At 40.4% G+C, this 10417-nt stretch overlaps 1 non-coding gene across 1 annotated transcript; it reads right to left on the reverse strand.

Annotated features, from left to right (window-relative positions):
• Positions 1–9131: 9131 nt before the first annotated feature.
• LOC112781642 (small nucleolar RNA R71) lies at positions 9132–9239 on the reverse strand. Its single transcript, XR_003192406.1, has one exon. It is a non-coding gene; the product is annotated as a small nucleolar RNA R71 (small nucleolar RNA).
• Between the last annotated feature and the right edge of the window lie 1178 nt (positions 9240–10417).

Below are 10417 nucleotides of genomic sequence, written 5' to 3' on the forward strand. Positions count from 1 at the left end.
CCCTAGTAACTAGTTTATTATAAATAGGACCTTTTACTATTGTATTAGGCATCTTTGGACGCCTGGTTCTTAGATCAGAGGGGCTGGCCACACGGCCATGCCTGGACCTTCACTTATGTATTTTTAACGGTAGAGTTTCTACACTCCATAGATTAAGGTGTGGAGCTCTGCTGTTCCTCAAAGATTAATGCAAAGTACTACTGTTTTCTATTCAATTCTTCTTATTTCGCTTCTAAGATATCCATTCGCACCCAAGAACGTGATGAAGGTGATGATTATGTGTGACGCTCATCACCATCTCCCCTATGAACACGTGCCTGACAAACACTTCCGTTCTACATGAATTAAGCTAGAATGAGTATCTCTTAGATCTCCTAACCAGAATCTTCGTGGCGTAAGCTAGAATGATGGCGGCATTCAAGAGAATCCGGAAGGTCTAAACCTTGTCTGTGGTATTCTGATTAGGATTCAATGATTGAATGACTGTGACGAGCTTCAAACTCGCGATTGTTGGGCGTTAGTGACAGACGCAAAAGGAGGGTGAATCCTATTCCAGCATGATCGAGAACTGACAGATGAATAGCCGTGCCGTGACAGGGTGCGTGAGCATATTATTCACTGAGAGGAGGGGATGTAGCCACTGACAACGGTGATGCCCTTGCATAAAGCCAGCCATGGAAAGGAGTAAGACTGATTGGATGAAGATAGCAGGAAAGCAGAGGTTCAGAGGAACGAAAAGCATCTCCATTCGCTTATCTGAAATCCCTGCCAATGAATCTACATAAGTACCTCTATCCCTTTGATTGTTTATTTTAATCTAATAAAATATCATGTTTAAATCCGCCTGACTGAGATTTACAAGGTGACCATAGCTTGCTTCAAGCCAACAATCTCTGTGGGATCGACCCTTACTCACGTAAGGTTTATTACTTGGACGACCCATACACTTGCTGGTTAGTTGAACGGAGTTGTGTCCACACATAGTAAAGAGCCATAATAATGATTCCATACAATAACAAAGAGTACTACATTAAAGTGATCACAATTTCGTCCACCAGATGTCGCCAGATCGTATCATCAGCTTCAGGTGCTCATAGCGTCGCTTGTTGTGACGCTCCATCTGGTCAAGCCGTCGAAACAGGCGGTGCACTAGATGATAGACGGGCTCTGGGGCTGGTGGAGGTGCAGTGGTGGTGGCAGGGGTAGCTGTAGAGGAAGAGGGGCCGGCAGATGGTGTGGCTGTCTCAGCAGTAACAGTGAGGAAAGGAGGTCTGTAGCCTAAAGCCAGAAAGTTCCTGCTGTGAGGGATAATCTTCTTGTATTCTGCAGTAGGTGGCTTCTCATCAGCATCCTCCCAAGGCACATCAGCTCGACGGCCTAGCTGTGTAATCAGATAAGGAAAGGGAAGAGTGCCTCGGACGTGGACCCTGGCCATATAGTACCGAATAAAGCGTGGCAAGTACAGGTCCTTACTCTCCATCACACACCATAGGAGGGTGATCATAGCGGCTGGTATCTCAGTCTCGTGAGTACTCGGCATAATGAAGTTGCTAAGTATCTGATGCCATAGCCGAGCCTCATCATTCAAGTAAATCCGCTTTATTCCCTTTGGCATGGTAGTGTTCTGACCCATAATCCAAGGAACGGTCAGGTCAAGGGCTATCCTGGCCTTGACTGCATCCCAATCAAACTTCATGAAGCGCATGTCCTCCTCAGCTTTTTGATAACCATCCAGCTGATCAGATTTAGGCAGAAGTTTCAAAACATCCTCTATGGCCTCTTCAGTGACCAGAATCTGCTTTCCTCTTAGGTTCACTGCATCTAGGGAATTCTTGAAGTAATTGCAGTAGAATTCCCTTACGCAAGATGCATTGACCTCAGTCAGGTTTCTCTCCAAAAAGAATCAGCCTCTTTGTTTGATCTGATCAGAGGTGTATTGTTGGAGTTCTTCTGGGATCTTCAGAGTTCTCTCCAGATACAGGTTCCTGGAGGTTGCAAACACCGGATACTTCAGCTCACAGTATTGGTTTGCAAACTTTACTGGATCATTAGCAGGGAGCAGCTGGTCAGCCTTTTCCTGCGGGGTAAAGTTTTTCTCCTGCCAGGAGTCATCGTGCATGATATCCAGGATGGACATGGCGGATTCTCCTCTTTTATGTTTGCCAGTAGTTGCCTTTGCTTTTCCCCTTCTCTGGGTGGCAGACATCCTGAAAAACAGAAAACCAGGATATAAAAAAAACAGGAAAACAAGTAGGCAAATAATCAAAAGAAACACAAAGTGGCAAAGGAGCAATAGGATAAGGAAAATGAGTTGAGTAAATGTGCATTAAGGATTGTATAGGAGTTAAAAGTCTGAAAAGAAGAATTCACAATCCAAGATGTACTAGAAGGCATGTTAATTAGGAAAAATTATCAGTATGCCATGGTTAGAAGGTTAAAGAGAAAGTGAAAAACCAAGAAGAGAGAGTATGAAAGGTTAGGTTAGTTAGAATTGAAAAAGAGTTAAAGAAGTTGAAATTAGTGAGTTAGTAAAAAGTGGGTTAATGTAAGTGGCATAATGATAAGTTTCTAAGTAACAAGCATTCACAATTAAAGGCTATAGGTAACTCATAACCAAATAAGGAAATTAGGTTGATGATGATTCAGATAGATATAGAAATAGCAAAAAATTGGAATCTAAGCATCAAAAATGCAATTTATGAACCAGGAAATCAAAAAGAATAGGAAAGCTTGCCCTGGCATTCATGAATTGGTTTGGTTAAATCTAAGGAAAGCACAATTGAAAATTTCAAAACCAAGACATGAGTGGAAATATTTTATAGAAATTTGGGCAGCATTCCGGCTAAAATTGGAGTGTCCCGGAAAATAAACAGCAACAGAATAGTTCATATGAATCAAAATTAAAGCTGCAATTAAATAGTATGAATAAGAAAGAGCATAGCAGCATGAACTTGAAGAGCAGCATATGAACATTACTAAACTTCACAGCAACAGCAGAATTGCAAATTGATAAAACAAGAAACACGAACAGTGCAATTAAACAGGCCTAAATCCACAAACAACATCCTAGGCTACCTAACAACCTAGAATCCACTACAACATGCATATCTAACTAGCCTAAATATGAACATAAATAGAAAAATATGAATTAACTACGAATGGATAGAAGGGTGGCGTTCGTCGGAACCTGGTAGGCGAATTAAGGAGAGTGGGGCAGAGAGGTGGCTGGGGATGGTGGGAGAGGTGTCTAGCGCGGCAGAGGAGGGTGGTGCGACGGCAGTTGCTGTTTGGAGGCAGGGGCTTCGGGAAGGGCAATGGGGGTAGGGGGAGAGAGGGAAGGAAGGGAAGGGGGGCTTGGGTGGCGGATGGGGGCGCGGCGGTGACGGCGGCGCGGTGGGGTGGTGATCGCGGAGGGGGCAGTGGCGGTGGAGGGAGGAGGGAGAAGGAAGAAGAAGAAAGAAGGGGAAGGAGGAAGGGGGTGGGTGGCGACGGGGTCTGGGTGGTCGGCGGGGTGGCGGCGGTCGGTGACGGTGGCCGGGTGGTAGTGGTGTGATCGGAGAAGAAGAGAGGAAGGAGAAGGGTTTAGGGGGGGCGCGAATGGTAGGGATCGCGTGACTGGGGGGTTATAAATTTGAATCCACGCGATCGCGTGGGGCACGCGGTCGCGTGGCTGGAGTGAAATGGGGGTCGACGCGATCGCGTTAGTGGCACGATCGCATGGAATAGCTAAAAGAATGAATGACGCGATCACCTGGGGCATGCGATCGCGTCACTGGAAATTGTGCTAAATGCACGAATCCAGCGTCGTTTCAGCGCAACTCTCTGTCTCCTTTTGGGGTGTTGTGCAATCCATGCGACGCGATCGCGTCGCTCACGCTGTCGCGTGGGATTGATGTTGTGCAAGTAACGCGATCGCGTGGGCATTTTATGCAAAATGTACAATGGCCGCATGATTCCAGCCTAACTTTCTGGACGTTGGATCTTTACGCCGATCTCCAGATCACGCGGCCGCGTGAATGACGCGGTTGCGTGGGAAGTGTTTTTCGCAACTTGACGCGATCGCATGAATGATGTGGTCGCGTCACCCTTTTTTTGTGTGTAAAATGCAGAATGCAATGCTAATATGAATGTTATGCATGATTCCAGGTTCAATGAAGTAAAAAAAAATAAAACTCAAAAATAAACAAAACAGAATAAAATTAAAATTGAAAAAAAAAAGGAACGATCATACCATGGTGGGTTGTTTCCCACCTAGCACTTTTAGTTAAAGTCCTTAAGTTGGACATTGGATGAGCTTTCTGTTATGGCGGCTTATGCTTAAATTCATCTAGAAATCTCCACCAATGCTTGGAATGCCAATAGCCTCCGGGGTCCCAAACTATGCATGTGAAGCTTCTGAGCAGCTTCAAATAGATTCTCAGGCTCCTGGGGTGACGATTGTCAAGATAGATTCCAGGATCCCAAACTTTGTTTTTAAATCCACCTTCGTCTTGATCTATACTTTTCCATCTGGGCGGTTTAGAAATTAGATTCTCACCAGGATAACCAAACGTTTTCCGAGATCCATATTGATCATGATGCCAATCCGTGCACTTCGAGTTGAAGCGTGGAACCTTATTAAACCTTGTGCACCAGCTCTGAGTACGAGCCATTTCCCGCTTACTCTTAAAGCCGCAGGGAGCTCTAAGCTGGCCATTTGTTTCAAGCAAACCATATTCAAGTGGAAAAAACACAGTTAAAAGTTAAGGATTGTACCCACTTGAAACTTGTATTGGGTGGTAATGGCCTTGGGATAGGTGGTTCCAGTGGTTCTGTGAGTTCTACTCCCTTGTGCTCTTCTATGAATTTCTCCACTTCTTTGCAAGATTCTTCAAATGTATTGATGAGCGGATAATTTATACGCTTTTTGACACTGTTTTTAGTATGTTTTTAGTAGGATCTAGTTACTTTTAGGGATGTTTTTAATAGATTTTATGTTAAATTCACATTTCTGGACTTTACTATGAGTTTGTGTGTTTTTCTGTGATTTCAGGTATTTTCTGGCTGAAATTGAGGGACTTGAGAAGAAATCAGATTCAGAGGTTGAAAAAGGACTGCTGATGCTGTTGGATTCTGACCTCCCTGCACTCAAAGTGGATTTTCTGGAGCTACAGAACTCGAAATGGCGCGCTTCCAATTGCGTCGGAAAGTAGACATCCAGGGCTTTCCAGCAATATATAATAGTCCATACTTTGGCCAAGAATTGACGACGTAAACTGGCGTTCAACGCCAGCTTTCTGCCCAAATCTGGCATCCAGCGCCAGAAAAGGATCCAAAACCAGAGTTGAACGCCCAAACTGGCACAGAAACTGGCGTTCAACTCCACAAATGGCTTCTGCACGTGCTACACTTAAGCTCAGCCCAAACACACACCAAGTGGGCCCCGGAAGTGGATTTATACATCAATTACTTACTCATGTAAACCCTAGTGACTAGTTTATTATAAATAGGACCTCTTACTATTGTATTAGACATCTTTGGACGCCTGGTTCTTAGATCAGAGGGGCTGGCCATCTCGGCCATGCCTGGACCTTCACTTATGTATTTTCAACGGTAGAGTTTCTACACTCCATAGATTAAGGTGTGGAGCTCTGCTGTTCCTCAAAGATTAATGCAAAGTACTACTGTTTTCTATTCAATACTTCTTATTTCTCTTCTAAGATATCCATTCGCACCCAAGAACGTGATGAAGGTGATGATTATGTGTGACGCTCATCATCCTTCCCCCTTATGAACGCGTGCCTGACAAACACTTCTGTTCTACATGAATTAAGCTAGAATGAATATCTCTTAGATCTCCTAACCAGAATCTTCGTGGTGTACGCTAGAATGATGGCGGCATTCAAGAGAATCCGGAAGGTCTAAACTTTGTCTGTGGTATTCTGAGTAGGATAAAATGATTGAATGACTGTGACGAGCTTCAAACTCGCGATTGTTGGGCGTTAGTGACAGACGCAAAAGGAGGGTGAATCCTATTCCAGCATGATCGAGAACCGACAGATGAATAGCCGTGCCGTGACAGGGTGCGTGAGCATATGATTCACTGAGAGGAGGGGATGTAGCCACTGACAACGGTGATGCCCTTGCATACAGCCAGCCATGGAAAGGAGTAAGACTGATTGGATAAAGATAGCAGGAAAGCAGAGGTTCAGAGGAACGAACAACATCTCCATTCGCTTATCTGAAATTCCTGCCAATGAATCTACATAAGTATCTCTATCCTTACTTTATGTTTTATTTACATAATATATTGTAGCCCATATGAGTCAACTTAACTGAGATTTACAAGGTGACCATAGCTTGCTTCAAGCCAACAATCTCTGTGGGATCGACCCTTACTCACGTAAGGTTTATTACTTGGACGACCCAGTACACTTGCTGGTTAGTTGAACGGAGTTGTGTCCACACATAGTAAAGAGCCATAATAATGATTCCATACAATAACAAAGAGTACTACATTAATGTGATCACAATTTCGTCCACCAAGTTTTTGGCGCCGTTGCCGGGGATTGTTCGTGTATGGACAACTGACGGTTCATCTTGTTGCTCAGATTAGGTAATTTTCTTTTTGTTTTCTTTTCAAAAATTTTTCAAAAATATTTTCAAAATTTTCTCATCTGTTTTCGAAAAAAAAAAATAAATAAAAATGTTTTCAAAAATAAATTATTCTATGACTTCAGAATTTTTAAGAATGAATTCTAGTGTTTCATGAAGCATGTTGGAGCCTGGCTGGCTGTAAAGCCATGTCTCAATCCTTATACTCAAGAGAAGAGCTTCTATGTCTTTCTTAGCCAATTGGCTGTTGAATGCAAGGAATGTCAGGCGTGTCATGTCTGAGTTACATACTAAAGCTTGGCTGGCTATTAAGCCATGCCTGACCCTTTGATTGGAGCTTTAGAGCATAAGATTCCTGGAATTCATATTAAAAATTTTGAATCCTTATTTTTCTTTTTTCTAAATAATTTTCGAAAAATATAAGTTAAAAATCCAAAAAAATCATAAAATCATAAAAATAAAAAATATTTCATGTTTCTTGTTTGAGTCTTGAGTCATATCATAAGTTTGGTGTCACTTGCATATGCATCTTGCATTTTTTCGAAAATATCATGCATTCATAGTGTTCTTCATGATCTTCAAGTTGTTCTTGGTAAGTCTTCTTGTTTGATCTTGATGATTTTTTGTTTTGTGTCTTTTCATGTTTATCATATGCATTCTTGAATTCTTAGTGCGTAAGCATTAAAGAATTCTAAGTTTGGTGTCTTGCATGTTTTCTTTGCATTAAAAAAATTTTTCAAAAAAATGTTCTTGATGTTCATCATGTTCTTCATAGTGTTCTTGGTGTTCATCTTGACATTCATAGCATTCATGCATGCATTCATTGTTTTGATCTAAAAATTTCAAGCATTGCATCCTTTTAGTGTTTTGCTCTTGCATCATAAAAATTCAAAAATCAAAAAAAAAATATCTTTCCCTTTTTCTCTCCTCAAATTCGAAAATTTGGATTGACTTTTTCAAAAATTTTTAAAATCAAATTGTTTCTTATGAGTCAAATCAAATTTCCAATTTGAAAATCTTATCTTTTTCAAAAATCAAATCTTTTTCAAAATTCTTAGTTATTTTCGAAAATTCCAAAAATATTTTTCAAAAATCTTTTTCTTATTTTTGTATTAAATTTTCGAAAATAACATAAACAATTAATGTTTTGATTCAAAAATTTGAAGTTTGTTACTTGCTTGTTAAGAAAGATTCAAACTTTAAGTTCTAGAATCATATCTTGTGATTTCTTATGAATCAAGTCATTAATTGTGATTTTAAAAATCAAATCTTTTTCAAAAACTAATTTCTATCATATCTTTTTCAAAAAAAAAATATATCTTCTTATCTTATCTTTTTCAAAATTTGATTTCAAAATATCTTCTCTAACTTCCCAACTTCTTATCTTTTCATAATTTGTTTCAACTAACTAACTAACTTTTTGTTTGTTTCTTAACTTTTTCAAAACCTCCTAACTCTCTCTCTCTCTCTCATTTTCGAAAATATCTTCCTTCTTTTTCAAAAATATCTTTTCAAAATATCTTTTCTAACTTCCTAACTTCCTATCTTTTCAAAATATGTTTCAACTAACTAACTAACTTTTTGTTTGTTTCTTAACTTTTTCAAAACCACCTAACTAACTCTCTCTCTCTAATTTTCGAAAATATCCTCCCCTTTTTCAAAAATTTCTTTTTAATTAACTAATTATTTCTATTTTTTATTTTTAATTTCAAAAATTTCGAAAAAAAAAATTACTAACAACTTTCAAAAACCAATTTTCAAAAATCACTAACTCCTTTTCAAAAATAAATTTCGAAAATTCCTTCCTTCTCTCCCATCTCATTCTATTTATTCATTCATATCCTAACATCTCATCTCACATTCCAATCCTCACAGTTGTGTTTCTTCCTGTACATCACATCCTTTATCTCCCCCTCTTTTTCTACTTACAAAGGGATCCCTATACTGTGGTATAAAGGATCTCTATTATTATTATCATTTTTCTGGCCATTCTTCCTTGTCATATGAGCAGGAGCAAGGATAAGAACATTCTTGTGGAAGCAGATCCAGAACCTGAAAGGACTTTGAAGAGAAAATTAAGAGAAGCTAAAATACAACAATCCAGAGATAACCTTTCAGAATTTTTCAAACAGGCAGAGGAGATGGCAGGCGAAAATAATAATAATGGAAGGAGGATGCTTGGTGACTTTACTACACCTAATTCCAATTTACATGGAAGAAGCATCTCCATTCCTGCCATTGGAGCAAACAACTTTGAGCTGAAACCTCAGTTAGTTTCTCTGATGCAGCAGAACTGCAAGTTTCATGGACTTCCATCTGAAGATCCTTTTCAGTTCTTAACTGAATTCTTGCAGATATGTGATACTGTTAAGACTAATGGTGTAAATCCTGAAGTCTACAGGCTCATGCTTTTCCCTTTTGCTGTAAGAGACAGAGCTAGATTATGGTTGGATTCTCAACCTAAAGACAGCCTGAACTCTTGGGATAAGCTGGTCACGGCTTTCTTAGCCAAGTACTTTCCTCCTCAAAAGCTGAGCAAGCTTAGAGCTGATGTTCAAACCTTCAGACAGAAAGAAGGTGAATCTCTCTATGAAGCTTGGGAAAGATACAAACAGTTGACCAAAAAGTGTCCTTCTGACATGCTTTCAGAATGGACCATCCTGGATATATTCTATGATGGTTTATCTGAGCTATCAAAGATGTCACTGGACACTTCTGCAGGTGGATCCACTCACCTAAAGAAAATGCCTGCAGAAGCTCAAGAACTCATTGACATGGTTGCTAATAACCAGTTCATGTACACTTCTGAAAGGAATCCTGTGAATAATGGGACGCCTATGAAGAAGGGAGTTCTTGAGGTTGATACTCTGAATGCCATATTGGCTCAGAATAAAATATTGACTCAGTAAGTCAATATGACCTCTCAGAGTCTGCATGGAATGCAAGCTGCATCCAACAGTACTCAAGAGGCATCTTCTGAAGAAGAAGCCTATGATCCTGAGAACCCTGCAATAGCAGAGGTGAATTACTTAGGTGAACCTTATGGAAACACCTATAACTCAACATGGAGAAATCATCCAAATTTCTCATGGAAGGATCAAAAGCCCCAACAAGGCTTTAATAATGGTGGAAGAAACAGGTTTAGCAATAGCAAGCCTTTTCCATCATCAACTCAGCAACAGACAGAGAACTCTGAACAAAATGCTTCTAATTTAGCAAATCTAGTCTCTGATCTATCTAAGGCCACTGTAAGTTTTATGAATGAAACAAGGTCTTCCATTAGAAATCTGGAAGCACAAGTGGGCCAGCTGAGTAAAAGGATCACTAAAATCCCTCCTAGTACTCTCCCAAGCAATACAGAAGAGAATCCAAAAGGAGAGTGCAAGGCCATTGACATAAGTGCCCTGGCCGAACCTGTAAGGAGAGGAGAGGATGTGAATCCCAAGGAGGAAGACCTCCTGGGACGTTCAGTGATCAATAAGGAGCTTCCCTCTGGGGAATCAAAGGACTCTGAGGCTCATCTAGAGACTATAGAGATCCCATTGAACCTCCTTATGCCCTTCATGAGCTCTGATGAGTATTCCTCTTCTGAAGAGAATGAGGATGTCACTGAAGAGCAAACTGCCAAGTTTCTTGGTGCAATCATGAAGCTGAATGCCAAACTATTTGGCATTAATACTTGGGAAGTTGAACCTCCCTTGTTCATCAATGAACTAAGTGATCTGGATCAACTGACATTGCCTCAGAAGAGACAGGATCCTGGAAAGTTCATATTACCTTGTACCATAGGCACCATGATCTTTAAAGCTCTGTGTGACCTTGG

Source organism: Arachis hypogaea, chromosome 19 (assembly GCF_003086295.3).
Source record: "Arachis hypogaea cultivar Tifrunner chromosome 19, arahy.Tifrunner.gnm2.J5K5, whole genome shotgun sequence".
Classification (NCBI taxonomy): Eukaryota; Viridiplantae; Streptophyta; class Magnoliopsida; order Fabales; family Fabaceae; genus Arachis; species Arachis hypogaea.